This window comes from Augochlora pura, chromosome 3 (genome assembly GCF_028453695.1).
Source record: "Augochlora pura isolate Apur16 chromosome 3, APUR_v2.2.1, whole genome shotgun sequence".
NCBI classification, from domain to species: domain Eukaryota; kingdom Metazoa; phylum Arthropoda; class Insecta; order Hymenoptera; family Halictidae; genus Augochlora; species Augochlora pura.
Window position 1 is genome coordinate 16,503,108 of NC_135774.1, and position 24,780 is coordinate 16,527,887.

At 33.3% G+C, this 24,780-nt stretch overlaps 1 protein-coding gene and 1 long non-coding RNA gene across 2 annotated transcripts in view; both read right to left on the bottom strand.

Moving 5' to 3' along the window:
* The window catches only part of LOC144467949 (uncharacterized), a 40,783-nt gene extending 35,883 nt beyond the window's left edge, over positions 1-4,900 (bottom strand). The window contains exon 1 of the mRNA XM_078176979.1: positions 4,689-4,900. The gene's annotated coding sequence lies outside the window, so the exon portion shown is untranslated. The remainder of the gene's footprint in view (positions 1-4,688) is intronic.
* A 16,146-nt stretch (positions 4,901-21,046) lies between these two features.
* LOC144467923 (uncharacterized) lies at positions 21,047-23,411 on the bottom strand. The gene is made up of 3 exons (XR_013493741.1): positions 23,274-23,411; positions 21,923-22,270; positions 21,047-21,699 (listed from the first exon to the last, which is right to left on the bottom strand). It is a non-coding gene; the product is annotated as an uncharacterized LOC144467923 (long non-coding RNA).
* Positions 23,412-24,780: the final 1,369 nt, after the last annotated feature.

Genomic DNA, 24,780 nt, shown 5'->3' on the forward strand with positions numbered 1-24,780 from the left:
CTTCGAGTGCAAAGGATTAAATATCACTAAAAGTGTGAAAGTTACTTTGAGTTTATAATTATTCACCACTGCAGCAACGAGGATACAGCTCGTTCCAGTTACTAGCTGTGTAGTATTTACGAAACATGTGCTTTGTAGATACGCATGTAGATTGCGAGCAAACACGGATGCAGTCACCATATCAAGCTTAATAAAACTATATTCCTGCATTCACAATACCGGCTAATTTTTTCTATTGAAAAGTCAAATACGTGGTTCATCTGATTCATGTAGAATATACAATACTAATCAGAATAAATACGTAAAAACGCATTGAACAATGCGCACGACCCACGTAAACCGAAATCGTCAGTCTGAAAGCTGCATCCAAGATTGGACGAACTCAGGATTGGCTTGTCATTAACGTCCTCACAATAGGATCGCGTGTTATCGGAGTTAGCGTCCCAACAATAAGATCAACCGTTGGACAATGCAATTATCATTACCATCGTATCCTTTTGCGCTCGAAACATATGAGACAATCTCTCCGATGTAAGCGAAGACCATCCATGAAACGGTTGTTCACCATTTTTCTAGAAACAAATTGCTACTCATTGTTGATCGTATAAGGCGCTGATCGACTCATATTTTAAATGAGTGGATTAGGATAATAAGTTCGACAAGAGATTCAAACCAGCAAGAAAATTTAAATACTATAAAGTTCCATTCCTAAACGACTATTACAATTTTTTCAAGCAGCGAAACCGAATGTGAATTAGTGGTAAATGAAAGTAATAATAAAAGAGTGCAGGAAATAGTAGTAAGAATTTAGAAACATTAGTTTGTGCAATATATAGTAGAGCTGGACAAATTTTATTTCAAATAATAAATATCAAATTAAAAATTAAATTAATGCTTCATCTGGATATAATAATTACATTTTTCATTTAAACTCATTCAAATAATCCAAAAATAATTTAATTAATATTTGCAAATAAAATATTATTTATTGAGATATATTATACAATGGTTATTTAATATATCAACATTACATATATCGTTACATTTTTTTTAAATGAACATCCATTTAAATAATCCTAACTCTGGTAGTATGAAATATCGGGTTTCTTACCCCTCACAAATTCCAAAGAATACTTTTGCGACTTTTACCAAAGGTAAGGTAGCAGACCAGTAACGTGGGAAGAAAGAAATTTTCAAACGCGGAAATTGTAACCTTCCCGAGTGCATGCAGTAGGTGGCCGGGTTTCAAGGACCTGTCATAAAAATGGCAAGGTTCAAATCCTGGACCTTTAGAAATCCTCTTAAGCAACCTGAGTTGTTTTCTCAGTCATAATTCTCCCTTTGGTTTTAAGGATACGAAATTTTCCTCTCACTAGTGTGGGATATGAGATAAGAGCGTTTGGGTTATGCGATAGTCGGATCGAGTGAGGTGTGAATGAAGAGTGTTTGGACCGTGTGACTGTTCCTCGAAATGAGAGTGCACGTGTGTACGAATCGGTGATTGAATGTGATCATGTATGAGTGAGTTTTAAGGAAGCAAGAGTGTCGTGAGGGTAGAAAAGTTTTCCCAGATGCGTGAGAGCGTTGAGAGAGCAAAGACGCACGGTGAGATATTTGTGAGAGACTTGTGTATAAAGACTATGTCTTATTTCATTATCTTGTTTTCCCCTTTTCTGTTATGAAATATTTTGTTAAAGTAACTGTGGTTGATCCTATGTTGTCGAAAATCCTTACACTAACAATTCGGAAAATTGTCATCCCTTGTCAGATCAACAGAACGTTCAACAGTTTAACAATACAGATCATAGTAGACGTATTGTCGCAATAGTTCTTTCGTTGAAATTTTGTATCGTTGTTATTTCGTTATTGTTTTATCTAATATATGTTTATATTTGATATATTCCATGCATTTTTATCTATAGCAAAATTTTGTATCGAAACCTTTGAAAGCAAATAGTCTGCAAAAAAATGTTCCACCAAATAGTGCATATTTTGATTAACATCTTATTCATTAAATTTAAAAGAAAAAACAATCGACCTTTCTTCAAATGATCTGAAATTTCGTACTACATAGCAAGAAATCCTATAATAAATTAGAAAAAATGTGTATTCTCTACCGATTTTTCTTTCTATTGAAGGGAAAGTATTTATTTGGGAAACCTCGACATCGTTTACTTATGCTAAATGCATCTCAGCAAAGAAATTCTTACCTGCCATTGCTCAGGTAGTATCCCAAGTTTAGAGTGCATAACAATCACAACGACTCTATGATGTAATATAAGAAAAGATTTACCGACTAGGTGATTGGTATACACATTTTAAATAGTATAGGACATTTATCGGATTACAAAATTGCTTATACCTGACATTTTTCTGCACACTGTCGATTCGATATCCTCAAACGATAGCAGCTTATCATCAGACTGCAAATCTTTATTATTATTCATCGACCCTCCCCATTCCCCTTTGTCATCTTAAAGTGAAATTAATATAATCTTCGTTAATTTTATTTCCACGGAACGAAAATTAATAACATTTTCATCGAAATCATTTATAAGAGTGATTTCACGGATGAGTGGCTAATAATTTAAATTTGTTTCCGCTCCTTGAATCCTTGTATTCATTCGAAGGAGGGGAATTCAGCAATGATTTATTACTACCACGATTACGAACGACGCAAATATATGAAATGCATCCTCGGATACAAGACGTATGCATTTACATAATTTATACCCGCGTATTAAATGTATTTACGAAATCAATGACTTCTAAATATCTCTGCACAGAGAAGTCTATCGTGTTTTTTTTCACTCATAAAAACGAAATCTTATAATTGTAGTAGCATTTGCATAAAGTAAAGCAGATTTTGTTTACTTATCATGAAACTACGGACTTTGTGCTTTTATAAGAAAATATATAGGGAAGCTTGAAGCGGTTAAAGTATGTATTCGAAGAACGAGAAAATATAGTCACGTTATTTCCACGTAATTAAAATTTTTACATACAAGATGGTATGTATTTAAGTAAGTATCGTTCAAGATGTACGCTTCTGACGAAGCCGAAATTTTATTTTGATGCTTCAAGGTTAACCGTCTCGCGACATCGACATCATGTAAACAATCGACATACTTCGATCTCGTCGGTCGACGTGCCATCTGTTCACAGAAATCGAAATATCAGCGACCAAAGCAAGTCATGTTATAAACAAATACCAAACCGAGGCAGCAAAACGAGAGACGGTGAGCCAGAGCGGGTTTCAATTGTCGAAAAAGAAGAAAACGACAACGCATTACGCGTATATTATCCTAATTGGTCACAGGTTGACAAAAGCATGACGGTTGCTATTTAAAGCTTCTCTTAGCACAACAGCAGCAGCCAAAGTTTAGAGCACGACCAACAGGTTCATAAATCTCAAAATAAAGAGCGGCATTTTCGAGTTAATTTCCCGACCATTCCGCTCTTTCATGTGAAACTTTGTAGCAGTTCTCATATTCTTAAAACAAAATTTGAAATTTTAATTATTTAACTGTTCTGTCGAGACTGCTTTTTAAAATAATTTTTCTCTTGAAATGCTAATGGTAGGCAGTCAAAATATACATAAACTCATAGTGCTCATATTTAGATTATATATTATAATATTATATTATCATATATAATTCATATATTAAATTATATTTATAATAATAAGGTTATAATTTATCGATAATAAATGGAACCACAAAAATAGTGTAGAATAATAAATCACAAAAGAGTAACCAACACATTTTTCAAGACACCTTATGAAGGTGCATGAATCAGAGCTTTTATGAGATACTCGGGTATCTGAATTACTCGTGAAATTCTAATCTGATGGTATAATAATGAAAATAATACATTAAGATACAGTTTATCTTTTTATAACCCCTACTGTAATATTATATGTATTTAAACAAATTTAAGTAAAGGAAATTCTGCGTTTTCATTATTTTCTACATTGTATTTTGATTTTAAAATGAAAGTATTAAGAAATCTACATTTTCTTTATTAATAAATTAATTAAAACTTTAATTGCGTTTTTCTACGTCTCATTCGGGAAATTTTTGTCTTATGAATTATAATTTTTATCATATGAAATGCCCTCGTGCTCGGGCAGTTTTTATATACCCGGTTTATCTCAAAGGTTCAATTGATATTACCAGCCCCAGTATGAATATTTATACTGCATGTTATATATTAATTATATCGTACGGAATTTGTACATATACAACATTACTATTCAATGTTATTTCTCTAGAATACTATTCAATGTTATTTCTGTAGAAATGAAAATGCTAAACATGTGAATAATTATTTGTGTTTAAAGAAATTTTAGTATAGTTCTACATTTAAATACGTGCATTATAGTAACTTTTCATAACAATCTAATGCTAACTTTCAAGTCCTTCGACTTGGTCATAAAATTGATTATTATTACAGTTTACAATGTTCATAAGTGTTACACTGATTTTGTTATATGCGTTTTATGTCACACAAAACGAACAATCCAACCATAATTTCTAAATGAAAGTCATTCCCTCAACTTGAAAGAAACAACAGATTTTTTGTTTCAGAGAATTAAGTCAATAAGTGACAATTACTATTACTGTGATATAAAGATGTAAATCATCGAAGGCGGTTGTGTTAAGCAATAAAAAAAGAAGTTCACTCACCTCTGACTAGAAGATACTCCACAGATCAATGCATGCTAAACCAATTCGGCACGCGTGAATCGCACTAGACGTAACTCCACAGAGGACGAAATCCTTTAACGACGTGCTTCACTATTCAAAAATATTTCGACACCGATTGACGCGATGAAAGCACGATACCGTGTGATCCGTAACGCGACGCAATAAACAAAATATCGGATCACAGATGCGCACACCGGCACGACTCTGTCGAAACTGGCGAGGTGAGCGCTGCGGCAAGCACCAAGCGTCGAGGCAGAGCAGCGTTGCTGTTGCTGCCTACGCGCGGTACAGAGCGAAATACACGTGGGCAAAGGGGAGGGAAACGTCGAGGGCCAGTAGGCTGTAGGACTGTAGCGACCGTAGGTAGAAGGCAGAATAGGTAAAGCTGTAGTAGGTAGGTATTCGATGCGAATAGCATTTCGCTCGATGGGAACCAGGGTGAAGTAAATCATTCGCGCCCTTCACAAAGTATTTATTTTTCCGTTTTCCGAACGAACCTATCTCTAATGGTCTGAAACGCGATGTTAGATGAGCAAGATAATTATGTACAATCGGGATACAATGATGGACTAAAGCGTATTCGGCTACCATTTAATACGCAATAATTTTCTTCGAACTAAATAAAGTGACCTGTATTTTTTTAACGTACAAGTAACTAGTTTACTATATAGTAACTAAAATACTTTTCTATAACTTGATAATAAAGAAAGGTATGTCGTTAGAAATGAAAACGAACCTCCCCACTTAAAAATGGCAATCGGTTGTCAGCAGTGTTCGATTTGGAAAATTGTATCATATTCTGCTGCTACGGCAAAAGAAATTGCGAAAGAAGCTGGCCTAAATACTGAAATACATAGCGTGCAACATATAAATTGTAAAAGAATGTAAACACATAAAACTGCAACAGTTAATGAGTAAACTACAACAAATAAAGTTACATAAAAAAGCTCGTTTCTAATTTGCTGGGGAAAAATGACGAAGATTTATTTTTAACGATGTAATCAGATTTATTTTAGATGTTATTAAATCGTTGATAATTGTGTGGCGGCGAAGTGACATTGAAACATCTAAATTAGATCTGAAAACTTGGATACATTAAATTGATGTTATAAAGCAAATTTAAAGTTATATCTGTTTATACTGTATTTAGTAGGTCGTCCGGACAGTCCTTACAATATACACCCTTACTTCATTGATACAGTCAACAGAACAGGTGGAAATCCTAGTGATGTATTGAATTTGAATATTTGTTACAATGAAACAAAATAATTAGGGACAATAATAAATGGAACTCAGCTATGAAAGATATAGGTATATTAATTGTAATGCAATAGGTTATAGATTTTAGGTCTTCACTGGAGAGTGGAGGACAAAGAATTAAAAGAAGAGAATATACGAATTTCGTTAACCATTGGTTTCAGGATCAACATAGGTTTATACTTTTCAGCTTAAAATTTAATATATTCTTTCGATCCACGATGAGAAAAATATGCCATTCTACTTAGAAACGGAAGTTGTTCTCCCTACCTTAAAACTACGACTTTTGTGTATAACAATTTTTAATTATATACATAATTTAAAAACTTATTTGAGGCATACGATTTATGTTTACATTGTACATTGATACTTTGGCCATCCGAGCTGCAACGACACGCCATATGCTGATCCAGCTTTCACTTCAAATAATTTTAATTTCGTCAATTGAAAGTGTTCATATTTTTGAATATTTGATTGTGAAGAAAACATTTTGGGCTCTATTCTTTTTACAAGTTTTTTAATATTGTCCTGCTATAAAAACACTGAATTTGTTTAAAATAATTGCAAAATAAACAGTGAAATGATTAATTTGTTCAACTCAGATTGTTTTTCTTAGTTCGGTATCTCTCTCACGTTTCTGCTATCATCATTTGATAGCTCAACAATTTTTAAAAATTTCTTAAAATCCTTCGAGATATGTTTGCTAAAGATTACAACATACTTGAATTTGACTGTAATCTGAAACAGTACATGTAAACATATAAAACGAAGAAACAATGAATGAACGATGATAAGAAATAAATAACGCAGGAAACGGTTATCTCACATCCTCCTTTATTAAAAACGAGTGTAATGGGAATGAATGAAGTATAAATTATCAATGCATTTACATTCGTTCTTTAGATACATGCACTATAAAAAAAGAAGTACGACTTTCGATCCCGTTTGGAACAACTATCGGTATTATAATGAGAAATATTAACCAATTGAGTACATAAATATAATATGAAATATAAAGTGATTCATCTAAGATATTTTAGCAGTCAACTATCAACATTTCTAACACACATTACGTGGCAATATTCTCATAATACTGAACTTGATTGAGTCGATAATATGTTATAGTATTGCTACTATAAAGTTTAATAAAATCTATTTGTAGAAATTTAACAGTTCTTTTTTATGAGAATATAAGGGCATAAGAACATAAGACAATTATAACATAAGGACATAAGAATATAAAGACATAGGAATATATACATATAATGAATGTTACCTTTAAGTATTTATCTAGCATGAATAATATAATGGTGTTACAGGTAACTCCAACATTCTATTCTATTCCATGTTGTAGCCAAAAAGAATTTGTCATGTTTTGATTATTTCATATTCTAACTAGGGAAAAATATTACTGGATAATTAATCTAAAATTAGATGAATACATTCTTGTGGACTTTTCATTTGAGGTCTGTCATGAATTGAGTGTATGTATCAATCATTTCTATGAAAATCATTATACCAATTTAATTGTGAATTCTAAGAACATTAAAGAAATATCGTGAATATATGAAAATTATATATGAACGTTGTGTTTGCTTCGACAAATGTGCTAATGATCATATAAGTGGTCTACTTAAAACTGAAATCTAAAAAGCCAAAGATCAAAGATAGTAAATCACCTTTCAGACACATTATTTACTCTGCAGGTAATAGGACATAAGTGTTTGTAAAATTAAACAATCATGCTACTTTTAACAATTATTAATAACAATCATTATCAAAACAATAAATTATTATTAACAATCACATAGCAAGAATTCTATTGGATAAAATGTAAATTATAATTCTATTGGTAAAACTACAACCGTGTATTATAAATTTTGACGAGCACCAATTTGATACAGTTGCACTCAGCGCAGGGTTAACATTTTAAAACAAAGAATACGATTCGTATGACTTCGTTCACTCATCATACATAATTACCGCCACGATGCGTTACGATTGCAGAGTCGAATCCATTGTCGAAATAAAGGGTTACACGTCGGACAATGTACACGAAGTAGATTATATTCGGACTCATTTAACAAACCCTTTTCACCTCTGTTCCGGTTCTAAGGCAGCTTTCAACGAGCTCATTGCTCGCGCCTGACTTCTAAAAGAAGATGGAATAAACGTAAGAAGAAGCAGAGGGGAACAGGTTCTAGATTCATTCACATCTCCGTCGAGGCCTTGGGCCCGACAAAAAGCATTCTATGCAGTTCCTACCATCGACTTTATCTGTATTCTACCGGTACCCGCACGGTATCAACTCCTCTTGTAAACGTCGAACGAGACAAACTAATAAATGTTGCAAGGTTCATGGTGCTTGTTTCGTTATCATCCACTTTGCCAATTGTATGGAACGATGCAATTTGAAATAATTGTATAGGCTTCACGGGAAATTGCAAATACATAGAATGTGGGAAACGTGACTAACAGCGACACTACAATTTACAAGAGTTTCGAACATCTATACACCGATTTCCCAATGTATATATTTTATACCGTATGATTTAATCTATCTGTATCGTCGAGATTGAGTTTCTTGCCATCGCAAACAGCATTAAAAGAAAATGAGTTTTCGATCGCACGCGGTAGTACGTTAACAGCAAATACCAAATTTTATTATATAGTAAATAAGAGAAACCGCATGGTATTGTTGAGTTAACTTAATACTAAACAGACCTAGACACATTTGAAATGGTATTATTTAAAATATTGTTTCAATGTACAGGGTGTCTCAGTAATTCTGTTAACAAGTGATAACTCCATTATCGATAATGATACGCGGAAATTCTTAAGGAGCAAATTGTTTGGTTCAAAGGAACACATGTTGCGGTGAAAATTGTATTTTGTAAAGGTCATATTTTTCGAGATTCGAAGGTCATCGATGTTTTTTTTTTTTAAATAGGATTACGTATTTCTATTATTATATCACGACAGCTGAGATAAAGACGAATCTAATGATTGCAAAAATATGACCTTAAGATCAACGATAAAAAATTATTGTTCAAAATTATTTTCATTAACTTCTGTATAGTTTTTTAATTCTGTTTCTTGTGCAAGCCGCAGCCGATGGCACGACAATTATAATAAATACATAATAAGAAATACAAGGTGATTTTTTAACATTTATTTATATTTTTTCGGGTACTTCTGCTAAATTTCCTAACAAAAGTTTATTGGTTTTCTGCCAACTACGTATTAAAATATTTAATTTAAATGAATTATAATTTTTTCAATAAAAGTCGTAGCCACCCTCATGTTTTTATTAAGTAGAATTGCATATTCTTTAATATTATTATTATTACATAAATTCGACGAAAAGAAAGTTACATATTATAGATAAGATATAACGAAATAATTAATTATTTGTAATTATTGTCATTTTGAACATTTGAAATACTTATTTTGTATTTTTTATTATACTAATTAACCCCTTTTTTTTATTTCCGACTATTTATTCGCCTATAAATCAGCTCTTTACCCCGACCGGTAGCCTGTGAATCAGTTGTCATGGCAACCAACAATATGCTATCTATTGTCGAGGTAGTATTATATAATTTTTTAAATATTAGATATCTTCTGCGATTAATAAAATAAATAAAATAAAATAATTTTATGAAAATATTAAAATGTTTATAACCGAACGACCGGTCGATGAAGTGTTAAAAGCGGTTATGTTTGAGAATACGCAGTGTCACTAATTTCAATCTTTTTTCATTCCAAAGATTTTAAAACGTCGTTGACATACAAATAAATCTTGTAAATTTTACTGGAAAAGGTGTAATAACTAATAATTTATTATTTGCAGAACATTCTCTCAGAAAGTTAAGAACACATGCATTTTACACTAAAATAGCCCTTTAAATATGAAATCATGTTCCCGAAGGAACGAGAGGAAACGGACAAAGGAACGATATCCTAGCGGGAGCAACGAGCGCGGCCCACGGAGAAACAGAAAAGGTATCGATGTGCGATGTATCTGTTGCAAAAAATATGCTCGAATCTATGAAAAAATGAAACGTAACAGATTATTCATGATGCGAGTCAGCTTAAACTTTCCGAAACTAGTTTTAGCGTGAATATTGTTATCGAGTCGAAGTTATCAGGTATTGATATTCAGAATCATAATTCGTGACTGTATTGATTTGAATAAAAGGAAGTTCAGATCCCTGCAAATTTCTCGTTCATAATATACGGTTCTAAGTGTGTACACGTGTTATCTGGGGGCACTAATCTAAAATGTTCCAACGTGGGCTGCGTGGGCATACACGAACATCGCCGGTTAAGAAACACCTCGGGAGCCTACGCCTTTCTCACATGTGGTCAGGCATGATAAATCGAGGGATCTGAGCGATTTTGATACTCTTAACGTGTGTACTTGCGCAACACGCATAAAAGTTATACGTCAGAATCACCTGAACTCGTTGGATGCAAGTTAGATGACAATAGAAACCTTCCGATTTATCCGTGAACAGGATCTTTTTAATTGTTTTTTAATTTCAAAAGCATTAGTTACTTAAACATTGAAAATTTATAATTGAAATTACATCGAACAGTTCACTGCTATTTAAATTGCAAAAATAAAGGATAAAATAAACTTATTCACAAAATGGGGATTAAAAATTGTGAATTCGAAACATAGATTAATCTAAAAGTTATATGTATATGTATGTACGTACGATAAGTAATTTAAAAATTATTTGGAGTACGAAAAATGTGCTACTCAACCTCTATATTTAATTAATTCTAATTACAATACAATTACAATTGTATGATCAATAGCGACGATAAACAAACAGAACCTATTGTAAAACACTGTGTTTTAACATATTCCTGTTAACCTCTTGCGCTATTATTATCATATTACTCTTAATATGAAGATGTGAGACATAATCCCTTACATGTATCTTGTAACCGTATAAATCGCGTTCCTAGACCTGGCTCAGTTCGTGCGTGAAGTAGGTAACCATTTGTTGTTGTTTTGATGTTTGGACGTTTATTCCAAAACCGTTGTGTAATGCGGTTTTGTTATGGAAAACGGAATTTGAATCTGCGAGCAAGGAAATATTTGAGAATCGATAAAGGCCGATTACATACTGCCTTACAATTACGATAATTTCAGGTCCGTGTCTCAAGGCACTGGACGATGGGCAATAATCTTGATTTAATTAATATTTACCAGACACCTAAATTTGTTTGCAATATTAACATGATTGTACTTTATTCAACGTTCACGTTGCAAAGCTTGTTTACAAAGTTCGCGGTCACAATCTGGATACCATTCGCGTCTTTTAAATCAAAATCAAATTCTACTCCTCTATTATTACTTAAACGTCGGAGAAAAGGTTGACGCACGATAAATATCAATTTTCCTTCATCTATAGAAAATTCGGAAGAAAGAAATGGTAATCAACGTTACTGTGAAAAAAGACTCGTAGTGCAAGAGCCTTTTGTGTTCTAAGTAACAATATGTCTTACAAATATATAAATATAAAAAATATTTTATTAAACTCATAATTTGTTGGCTAGTAAATGATTATCGCGATTGCAATTAAAATATGACAGGTAACACTTATGAGGACTTTCTCTATAAATCATTTTTCCTGCGTATGTGAAAATGTACTATAATATCAAGATATACGTGTGTATAGATCTTTCACAGTAGAAAGTTTAATGAGAATTCGAAAAAATGTCCGCGGTAATCAGAAAGTTGTTACAAATCGATGATAAAAAAATTTAAACGGATTAGAATCGACGAAAGTGGGCGAACTACTTTCGATCTTTTGCAACGCTCTGGTACCTGCGCATGGCAACATCTATAATTAATGAAAATAAAATAAAAAATATTATAATTTGCAAGAGATTTTTACGAGTACGCAACTAATTTACTATAAGTTGATTTTCACCGATGTCCTCAAGGTTTCCTACAATTTCTCTAGCGCAGGGTGAAGTATTTCTTTTCAAGAACTGACCAAAATGATTTCATTCATTTTATGTGAGAACGAAATTACTTGGGAATGATATAATTTTATCATTTTCTACAATTTTATAAAAAAATTTACAAATCGATTTATAAATGTTTATAAGTATTATATGTTTGTTTATGTTATATTACTTTAACACTTTTATTTGCATTATAAGTAAGAATTTAAATGAGCTAGCTTTTCATCTAACATTTACTGAATCAGCTCATATCTTTCCGAATTGTTCGTCTCTATTTGTTTCATGTTCCTTGAAGTTTAATCTAATTAATCCCTTGTCTTACGATTTATTTTTAAAGAAATGTGCTTGGACGGGTAATTTAAATTGTCACAAAATAAAACCAACACATTGCTGTCTGTATTTAACATACTTATACGAATGTAGACATTATTTCATGGGCAATCGGGAACATCAAAGTCTATATTGGCACATGACAGGGATGTTACATATACTAACTAACAAATATTTTATTTTGTATCACGAACAGAAATCCCAATTGATTATAATGGCATCGAATTGTTTGGAATGTAATGTACTTCAGTGAATTAATAGCAATTTTTTAACGTTGCTAATAAAAAAAACACAAGCATATACAACATTATATTCAACGTGAAAAAGAATGTTGGTATGGTTTGTTTGCGACATAGAAAAATCATTGAACAGTAATTCAGAAACTAGTTAATAGAGGAACAGAGTTGCGAAAACTCTATACTCTTAACAAAATATAATGCCTCGTCAGTAAACGAAATAAATGGAAAAATATTGGAATATTGGTTTCTATACATTCAGTAATAATTATTCCAGGAAGCAAAAATTTTATATATCGCACAAGATTTAATAAATCGTTGCCAAAATACTCCATTGTGTAGCGTGAAATAATAAATGCGTAAACAAATATGTGATAAAGATGTAATTACTTTTACTACTTACCAAATAGCTAACTCAGAATTTTTCGAGTAAAGTGATGTGGCATTTTAGAAATGATTTATAATCGATAAACAATGATGCAAGAAATCCCTCATACTGCCGCAGTTGATGAGCTTCGCTCAATCGTTTCTTCAACCACAGAGTAAATGTTGGCTACCTCTTATAACCTCCCCTAACCTCCCTACCTCCCTAATCAATCTCGAAAAGGCAATTCTAATCAGTCAGTTCGTCTAATTTATGGGTTCGATGTAGAACGTTACTGCGATGATCCTTTCACTCGAGCAAACTCGACATTAACATCAACAGACTGCTGAATATTCTGAGCAATGCCACGGACTATAAAATCTATTCTAATTTATTCAAGTAGGTAGCAGAACCGTGACGCCGGTGCACCATGTTTCACACAGTTTTAGTTCATAATTGTTACAGTGATTTCCGTGTCACAGTGCAAGGTTCCGTTAAGATTTTTGAAAAATCGAAGGACGCAGCCATCTTTCCCATTGTCGACCGTCAACCTTCAACCGTCAACCGTCATCCGTTCGACCGGAAATATTACCTGTATATTGTGGAAAATTTCTCCGGAGGAAGATGTGCTCGGTGAAAATCTCCGTACCTGAGTCGGAATAAGAAGATAATATAATGCTCTTTACGCGAGCCGCAGGTCTCAACCCGGATTGTCCTTTTGAGAATTCTCACTACACCTACCTTCGAAATATGATCAGTGAAACTCAGAGCTGTTCGTGAGATGAAACAACACTGAAAATCGTGGCAATAGTATAATAACTGTATATATAATTAATTAATAATCATTTCTAACGCAGTCATATTCATTAACCCCTTGCCGTACTTTGACGAGTCCGACTCGTGACGGACTAGTAATAAATAATTAAATATAGATGCTATTCTGTTCTTTAAAATTGGAATAGAATTCTAATCCCTTGTTATTAATATTTAAGCATTCAAGTAAATTCAGGCATGGAATAAATTGATGTTCTGTCCCTTCTAAGAAATTGTGTAAATTGAAAAATTCCTAATCGCGGTGACTGTGTAGAAAATGGTACGTCGAAGGGTTAAGGGAATATTCTCATTCAGAAATATGTGCAGTGAGTGTAGAAAGCGTTCAAGCGATCAAATCGATTCGACTACTAAAACATTTTTTATTAGTAGGCTCAATATTATTAACAATGTAGTAATTCGTGCAATAATCCTACAAACACCCAGAAATTCATTATAGGCCATCTGTTTGCAAGGTTGAGTACGCAGCCGGTTGAAGGGCACTTTCTTCTGCGGCCTATAAACAATAATTAACAGATTAAAAACGAAACGCGTCTATGCAGAGGAGCAGCAAAGGACAGGTGAAGTGTCCAACTGCCAGCACTTCTTGCACACCTTTAGCTTGTCGGTTATGTATGTATGTATTAGGTTTGTATGTATGTATATATGTACATTCACTCGTTCTTCAGCTGCGTGAAAAAGTGAAATTAATTGTGGTAATGGACGGTGTCCTCAACGGAAATAGTTTTGCGGTATGTTTGTAATGGTGTGCGACCGAATAACTACTTTCACTAGTTATAACCACGAACTTGTTTATACAATTTTTCACTAAAAATTAATCTTTCGGGAGATCATATTCACATACTCGCAAATCAAATTATCCCTTTTGCAGATCTTATTCATTTTTCGAAATTCACCCCTTTGCAAATTATATGCATTTATTTGTAATTATCTCTACTAAAATCATATTAAATGTAATCACTGTGGGTAGATGTTTTTTTTATTGAACGTTAATACGGAATAATTATTCATATAATTTTATGGACAAGTAAATTCATTCATATAAATTGAATAACATACAGCCAATTTTGAGCCGTGAAAGGAGATATTTTATTTACGAAAAGGTGAATATGATGTACAAAAGGGATTAATTTGGAGAGCAAAATTTTGAACTCAGAAAAACATCAGCATGTATACAGGTCATGCTTCAAATGTATGAATTCAGAACCGTTAAATTCGTTGCATCTTACGATATCGCGTAAACATGTTCGTACAAATTGCAACGACTAAAATGCAAACAAGGCAGAGCAGGTGCAATGGTTTTTAAATTAAGCGGAACGACAAGTGTATAGCACGTGTATGAAATTGTAGTGACTACTATGTACGTAGCTGTATCGAAAAAAATTATGATATTCGATCATTCAACGCATCGACACTTATCCCTTTCGCATTGTTCGATTATTTGACTATACCATTGTAATAAAAATACCTCCATAACTAGATTCTCAAACACTGAAGTAATAAAAATAATTCACATTTGCACATAAGAGTATATTACATCTTTAAAAAATAGGTCTACTTCTGTTGTATTATAATAATATGTATAGACCCACATAATACATGCATATATATTAATAAAATATATACATAGTAAATATAGTAATATATATGTACATAGTAAAAAAATCGACGTTTACTCCTTTAAAAGATTTGAAATATTCAAAATAAAAACATAAATGACGAGCTTGTTGAAGAGAATCTAGCAAATTTTATACATTTTAATAAACTTTTGGTTAATATACTTTTGGATTTTGTGTCATCGATCTACGTACGTTGAATTTTTCCAGTTATAAATAATAAATGAATTATGTACATTAAATGATCGTAACTCGTGCTCTCTTTCTTTTAGTAGTTTTATAGTGTTGCACGTGAACTTATACGCGTGACTGTACGTTTTTACGAACGTACCAAATTGCACGCTAAGACAACATCGAAGTCCTTATTTATTGTCACACGATAACTACTATCGTTTAACGGTTCCTTTGAAGGAACAGGAATACACCTACATACTGAAGGCGTAGCCTCGGGTAAGGAATGAGATTACGAGTTCATTATATCTAGACATATATAATCTGCGATTATTGCATCGTTGTAACCTACAACGTATAACGTAATGGAGTGGTATACACTAGATTTACTTCTAATACTCTCATAGACGCAAAACAGGTACACTAGATAAACATGATTTATTTTTGTCATAAGAACTACACGTTCTATACGCTCATTCCATTACCAGATTAGCTTTATTACTTCCAACGCTGATAAACAAGTACTACGTGCGTATAGCTTGCGTGACTACACTGACAATAATCTTTAAGAAACCCTAAATATGACAATATCATTTTTATCAAAGGAATCCAGAGATATCTTTTAAAATTTTAATTTCTCAATAGTTTTACGAAAGGACTCAAAAGATACTTTTTAACACTTTCATTTACACTTATTTTCTGAATTTAATTCATTCTCTTCAATGGCCTGTTTTACCTTTCCTATAGTGATTATTGAGCGTGAATGGGTCACAAAGACTGAAAGAATAAAGAATTCCATTTTATTTTTATCTCTTTTTATTATTCTTCGTTGTTATATTATTATTGTTATTATATCTATTTACTTATTTACTACGTAGCCTAATTCTATTGTATACATTTGTTATTTCTTTTCATTAATTTATTTAATTTCTATATTGAGTCCCTGCGCAAGGCGGTAGAATTGTAATTACCCCCGGGTATTCATTGTAAGCCCGGGGGGACATTAATTGATAAATAAATTCGTAGTAAATATAAGTATACATTGTATCAAGAATTGGTGAAAATAGTGTTAAAACTGCTACATATAAATTTTTCATTGCCAAAAGAAAATATACGTTTGCGATCGTATTAAGAATTTCTACTGACGAAAACGTTGTTCAACGACTCACTGTCGGTAACGTAATTAGATATTATCGTGTCCGTAACACTTAGGTTCATTAAATTCTAATTTAGCATACTAAATTACCTAGGGAACAAATTATCTATAAAATCGGCATTAACGTCCATAAGGTCAGAGATTATCCTTTACGCCCGTAGTCTTGACCGTATTTATTTTTACAAATGGAATTTCCCAAATTGACTACTCGGCACAAGCGTCACGACAGCACGATGCTTTCGACGCCGTGGCGCGGAAGCGTCGGGACACATCAACGAATGACTTTCGACTTCCCGCCTTTACAATTAGGAAGGTCTTCGCATTATCCCTGAATCCTATCTCCTCATGCTACAATAACGAAGTTTTGCGAAAATAGAAGCTATTAAGTGCTCTAGGCATAGAAGCTTTGAGTGCCGGACGGTACAATTAGATACTCGATATAATTTTTAATTGTTTATATTCAAGTTCATTTTACGTTCACTTTTAAAACGTTATAACTATTTTAAAATCCGTCCAAACGAGGTAAATTTCGTTGAGATGTAAGTTCGACTATCAGTTTTATGTATTTCGAATGAATAAAAATTCGTATTAATTACAATTGCTTAAAATAATTCAAACATTAGAAAATGATGCCTTTCAAACATATTATCTGTGCTTATGATAAAAATTTAAAAAATATGTTGTGCACATCTCGGCAACCTATACGCGTTCTTACAGTTTTTGGTCGGAAGAGTCAAAACTGCGATTACGTCAAGTTTTTTAAGAATTTGTTTAGCCGTTATCTAGAAAACTAATTCCTGTAACATCTAGAAAGATTTAGATCGTTCGGCCCAGTCATAAGCAAGTTATTATGTACACGTTCGAATAATTTCTTGTCTCACTGTAAGTTGAGCGCGTCGGAACGAAGAAAGTGCAAATGTTTCCGTAATCTTGTTCCAAAGATCATAGAATCACAAAACATCGACGATCACATTGCGAAGATCCCGTAGTTCACGGCAAGCAGCAGACCTTTGTATCGGAACGACCGGAGCAGCTTGCATTTTCGTATTGACGTATCCGCAAGAATGCCGGTTAAAAGAAAGTTGCAGGCTAAGCTGGTAAGTACGTGCGTGCGTATTAGGACACTCGAGTACCTCGATTAATTGGGACCTCCGTAGACCGGTGATTGGGTCGGTCGCTCGTACCATATGCGGTATCTTCGAGGGCCTCCTTGGGGTTCCACGACAGGACACAGAAGTCAGCGTTGCGCAGACCGCTCCAGAAGGACTCGCGTTCGACGGCACTGAACCGTGAAAATTTAATGTCCAGTTTCTTCGAGGGGGCAAAGGAGAGTGTACTGTTACTGCATTATATAGCGGAAGTCGGATATCCAGGCCCATGCAGACGTTCGATGAGTTTTGAGCGCGACGAACGGAGTACCCAGCTGGGCGAGTCCGTGGGTGGTCCGTCGATGTGGCCCGTTTGCTCTATAAACTCGAGGCGTTAGATCGTACGCCAGGTGTAGATTAGAACAAAGAACCCTTTAACTTGAATGATACAACGGATCAGGGCTAGAAACGATCCTCCGTGGTCGTTACACTACAACCATCCTTGCTGTTAATTTGTTCGGTAACTAATGTTGCACATTCTTTCACAACTTACACATCTCAAGCGTAAATGTATACGCCGCAGTAGTACTATAATACGCTACACATAGAAAACCATACAAATCTACAAGCACGGAAGAATTTCTTCCTTTTATCTATGGTACGTTAGAATAACGTTTTTCAAATTGGACCGAACGATTCGAATTTTTTTGAGATGATAGAAAGACTAGTTCGCTAGAAAATATATAAACAAATCTTTTAAGCATTGCAATTCACAATTGAGAGTAATTAAACAAAAAAGATAAAAAAAATTACGCTTTTAACATTTTTATTTGATCGTATAACAAAAGTTTAAATAATGCACATTTTAGGTCCCGACAATTTTGTCAAAATTGGTTTGCATTGCTATGATCTACAAACAATTAAGGATAGCAAAAATTGAAATCTAGAGATTTTATGATTTACCAATGCCTGTGATTGTTTTTGCGTCAACCAATTTTGAAAAAACCTTCAGTTTTCATAGTCACCGAGATCTAATAAAATAAGCAATAAAATTATAGATTACAAGTTATAAAATCATAAAAACTAATATAACAAATTGTAGATATATAATGTTATAAATATTGAAAATTATAAATTATAAAATAAATTATAATAAATAATAAAATTTTCAAGATACATTTAGAATGTAATGAAAAATCGATTTATACATTTTACGCAAGAAAGTTCCTCAGGCCGTTCTTGCATCCGAGTGTTTAATTATGATTAGCACAGGATGTCGGTAGGACAGTTCATACAATACTCAGACATATGCACATGTATAGTGAGAAAAATCTGTTCGCAACTCACGTGGATGCGCGAGTAGGAGAAACTAGTTGCCATTCCCACGGCAGGATGCTGCGATCACTTTCGTTGCTATCCAACATTATCTAACGTATTGCGAAACACACAATAGGTTCACATGAATATCTATAAACATTAAGTAATAACCGCTGATCGTTATTTTGTGGAAAAACGTATGATCATACGAGATAATTGTATCTTTATTTTTATCACAGCTTTTCCAGTCATAAGATAGACTCGTTTGCACCTTTTGCATATTGTATTTATAGTATGTGTCCTACAAATACATAAGGATCCGTGGTTTTAGATTTTTTTCTTTTTCGCCATTTAATGATAATTATTATACGTACATACATTTCCCGATTACTTGGGTCGGGGAATTATTCGGCCATGTTTCGTAACAGATGATATAAATATTTTACAACATTTGGAATTATGAGTACCAAGATAGTTGGTGATTTGTACAGTTGGATAATTGGTTTAATTGTTTCTGAAATAATTAACGGAGATGCTGTAGATATCGATGTGTAACTGTTGCAATACGTTAGGTAACCCGGTGCACCGAACGCTTCGGCACGCATCATCGATGTCGTATAATAGATTTCCACATGAAATCTATATGCTACTATTGTTCATGCGTTTTTTATCTTCTTCGGATATTGTAAATCAATTGTCGAAGAATTTGGCAAGAATTGCGATTTTGATAACCGTATACACATACTTCATTCGGTAATAGATCAATTCAATAAGCGTTTCACGGATTTCGACATTCATTTCACATGGATTTAGCAATGGACTAATTATTTTTGAGAATCCCCTCACCGCTAGAATTGAAGAAAAAGCCCTCGAATATCAAGGGAAACTGTGCGATCTTCGGCACGGCATGAAAGCGAGGGAAAGAAAGAGGAACTGAATTTTTTCAACTATTAGATTAATCGACATATTCGATTCCTAAAAATTTCCTGCACCGAATGTTATCATTGTTCGGATTAATCTTTTGCATTCGAGTGGTGACTCCGAGGCACCGCTAAAATTGTTCTATACGTTCCAAAATAATGTGTATACTAACAAAATCTAGATTTAAACATAAGTTACACTAAAGAACAAAAGTGTTAAAACCATTCAAAATAATATAACTTTTTTTAAAACTGGTCTACATAACCTGAATCTTTTTATAAATGTGAGAGTGATTATTTTACTGCATAATGACTAAACTGCATTTACTTTATAAATGATATTATTTGAAATAAAAAATGTAAAAGAAAATATAGTTTTATTATTACCTTTTTATTTAATCCTGTGAAAAAATAGATCGGTCAACGCCTGGTCAAGCAACAGCCACTGACAAATGTAAAAATTGCTTGATTTCAATAAAATTTCTAGCAAGTGTATAAGTTACCGAGAAGTGCCAAATGAATCTTTTAAATTTTCATTATAGGTTCTGATAAAAAAAGTAAAAAAAATGAGAGTATTTTTACTTTTTTTTTATTCAAAGTAATAGCAGAACTAAAAAAAAGTGTTTCTATCATTGTACAGTGAACTATTCCCTTTGACATTTATAGAGAAATTCAAGACGTTTAGACCAGTTTAAAAAGACGTGTGGGCACTTTTGATCGTTACAGTATCTACAACTTATTTCATATTTTTGATATTGTTAAGCGTTACCTATTGCGTTTACCTAATGCGGTTACCAGTACCAGGTGTCAACATCTGTAGTTTATGGTAGAACCAATATAGTGAAACGAAAATACGATGGCCACTGCGGTCCTCTTTTGTATTCGATCCCCGTAGAGAAACGAACTTGACGTCAGGTGTTGGAAGCAGGTTCTAAAGGAGCGACCCAGTGTCCTGCTCAGGTGGCTTTTATGGTAAAATATTGCGCTATTACAGTTAACAATGGAGGTGAAAATTGGCAAAATTGGTTTCCGGATCTAGGTGTATCAGCAATATGAATAAAACTAATAAACGTCATTTATTTCATTTTATTTAACGAAATTACATAACGTGGTCGAGTTTAAAATTTTATGTTCCTCACCATGAAAAGTGACGTGACTTTTTGAAAACAAAGTTTGTGTTTCTATTACTAATAAACGATTCTTATAATTACTCCTCATCATCCATGCTTTAAGTTTCAGGAAAAAGTCTCGTTAAAATTTCAGACACTTGTCTGCTTTAAATGTAGAACTCACCATACGAGTCAGCAGTATGTTCAATGAAAATTTTAGAACTTAATTTTGTTCAAAATTTTACTGTAGGACTGTGACTGTCCATCGTACGGGGGACTTGATTGAATGCCTAACAGGATTTTCTTTAATATTTTACCGATATCAGATGGAAAACGAAATGGGCATATTGTTTGGCTTTTTAAGTGGAACTTCATACGTGTTTATCTTTGTCTACTCCACTTCTCGATTGGCCTGTGTCAACACAGTTAAAACGCATACTTTACCAGGTACGATTCATTCGGTGGGTAGAATCGGACAGTAAGGTTAAGCAGTAAAGGCCAACCCCATAGATATGAGCCAGTAACTTTAATATACGTTGCACCATTCTATGGAACGCATATTTTTATTTCTTCCTATTCTTTTAAATAGGCAACCTCGAACCCATATCTAAAGAACAAGAATTTGTTTATAATTTCCGATGTAGCAAAAACAATCTTTTAATTAGATCAAAATTTTGATTCCTTCCCAAATACATTACGTATTTCTACAACACATTTTTCATAAATATTATTTCCACCGGTTAAATGTTCGCGACACATACACTCGTTGCCTTTAAATAATATACAGCACTCATATTAGAAATGAAATATGTAATATATACGATTCTTACTACGTGTTTAAACTCGTGAACTATCGATAATGCCGAGTGCGACGACAGACTTAGGACCCGCACAGGTATTTCATGCAATGCTTTCTTTTTGTCTCAGAGTCTGAATTACCGACACGGTAGAATATGCTGTGGTACGATAGCGGCCTCTACGTAAATGGAACGGTCAGCTAGTGAACTATGTCTGACTGCAACAGAGAAAAGTGTGTGTCTGAGACTGTTGCCACATTATATCCCTACGAAAACTATCGATGCCTTCGTTGAAAGCGTTCAAACGATTCCTTCCCTGTTTACGGCGACCGGGCCCATACCCATCCGACAGGACCCATCCGTTTAGGACCCACACGGCTCCTAAGTAATGCAAGAACAGATTACATACCATAAAATTGTTCGTGCGAGATTACAATGAATTATAATGTTTATTACATATTTTCATATGTATCTATAGAACTTAAAATGTAATTTATTAACTATATATAATATAATTAAAATGATATAATATTATCAAATTTCCTTATATCGACATAATCTCTTATACTAAGCTTTATACAATAAACGTCTTGGTTTAACCCCTTGTACTCGAGTGACGACTCTACGGCGCCATTAAAGTTACTGTAACACGTTCCAAAATTATTTTCGTAGATATCGTCAAAGCTTAGATTACAAAAATTGGCGAAAGTGTAACTGTTATATGAGTCACAAGACTTAATTTCATTTGCATAGGATGAATTTTGTTAATAACATGGAAATACTAAAAGCCAGAAAAATTATTTCAGATTTGCAGTTGCAATGGCTTCGAGTGCATTGATACTAAAATAAGAAGTATAATATCAAGAACATTGGTATTTAAATCAAGTTCGCGATTTATAAACACTAAGAGATAAGCAGCGCAATTCGTTCGTAAGCATGACGTTCGTGGACGTTAGTTTATGTTTTTTAACTTCAGCTTTATGCTTTAATTATAAAAATTCCAGAAGTATTTCTTACAAAAGACGATACATGGACAGTATCAAATAAGTTGTATAAAGCTTGTGTATGTATGAAACATGTTTAAACGAGTATGTCGTACTCCGTATAATACTTATTTATGATACCTCAATGTTTATTTTGCATCAAATATGAATGTTATAAGAATTTAAAAGAATCTACAAGATCGTTGTTTTTAAAAAACATGCAACGTTGGTAATTTGGGATTTTCTAAAAATTAATTATTCCAAAAACTCAGATGTAAAAAAAGGGTAAAAACTTAGGTTAAAATAAAATAGATGCAAAGAAAATTTTAAAATTTATTAGATACACTCATGAAGAGGCGTGTAACATGTTGGCAAAATTATGGTAAGGTATTCAAACTTACTGGTATGCAGGGCGATTAATTCTGATATTGGCATATTTAATACCAAGGGCGACAGTAGCATGGCACCAAAATGATATAAAAACACGGACATTGTGGTTTAGCTAAGTAACAGAAAATAGTTACTCTAGAATATTGAGCACATTCGATTTGGCGTACAAAGTGCTAAACATTAAAAACATTAGAACAAAAGAATTCGTACTTACTAGGACCGGAGTAGACATGATTATGCACGTCTACAGCAACATCAACATTGACGTTTACGTGTTTAGCTTCCTCGCGTTTAACCCTATTGTTAGTATAATTTTCGTGAGCGCGTAGTATTTCCATTTCGACATCAGCGATATTAATTTGCTTTACTTTTTTAATGCAATGATTACAATTATCTTCACAGGCTTCATACACTTGATTGGTCCTCCTTCTACAGTCTTCTAAACACGACTTCATGCAGCTATGATCTAAATAAAATATAGATTTCAATGTTGTAATATGTTATGCCTTATGTCTACTTATTATACGAACTATAAAATAAATGTTAATTGTAATGTACGAAAATAATAATTGAATGGAAGCACCGTAACGGAAGCAAAATCAGGTTTATCTTTTAGATTTTACAAGAAGAATGGAGTTTATGGCGTACGAAAGGACACTCGACGATTTTATATTGAAAGCTAACATTTAGAGAAGTGCAGAAGTTTGATATCATATGGCTCATAAACTACAAGAATGACATAATTAAATAATTTCAGTTTCATATATCAGAAATCGTATTTCATTTATTTCTTCAATATCTGCTATCTTAGCTGAAACATTTTTATTTCTGTCTTGGATTTTTAATCAAATTAATATATTAAGTCAATAACATCGGTCAAATTAGCATGCTAAAATTGATTTAAAATCCAATTGCTTAACACGTTGAGTGCCACGCGGTTTTATAATGACTTCCCCATCAGGCCACGCGCGCTGGTATCGTGGTACAGCAATGCGAAGCGTCAGTCACCGATGACTGACGCGGTCTGAACGGAAAACTCGGTGCCAGTCACGTGGCACTCAACGTGTTAAATAATATATTTTCTTGAGTAAACTGAGGCAGACCTATATTTTGAGAATGTAAACGCCCTTTCTCTCTTTTAAAGCACGCCGTGTACGTTTCGTTGTCCGAATGCATGCAATCCAGAAGAAATTTTATGTCGAATGCAGTTTTTTCAGGTGCTGAAATCGGATTGGTGATAACAAGGTTTATGAATAGACCGCAACTACCGAAAGTCACAACGAAAAACAACACACGCGGATCCATCGTGAAACCTTTAACGAAGCATTAGATATACTGCTATGCGAAGTTCTTATATACTTACTCCAAGCACCGACATACAGTCAGTGTAAGAAGTATTCACACGTTGTATTTTTGATATTGGACAAATCGTTGATATTTGACATTTGTTAAAGTGTCATAAAAGCGCATCGTGATACGTTGAACTTGGACTCATTTTGGAGCTTCCTATTATGTACA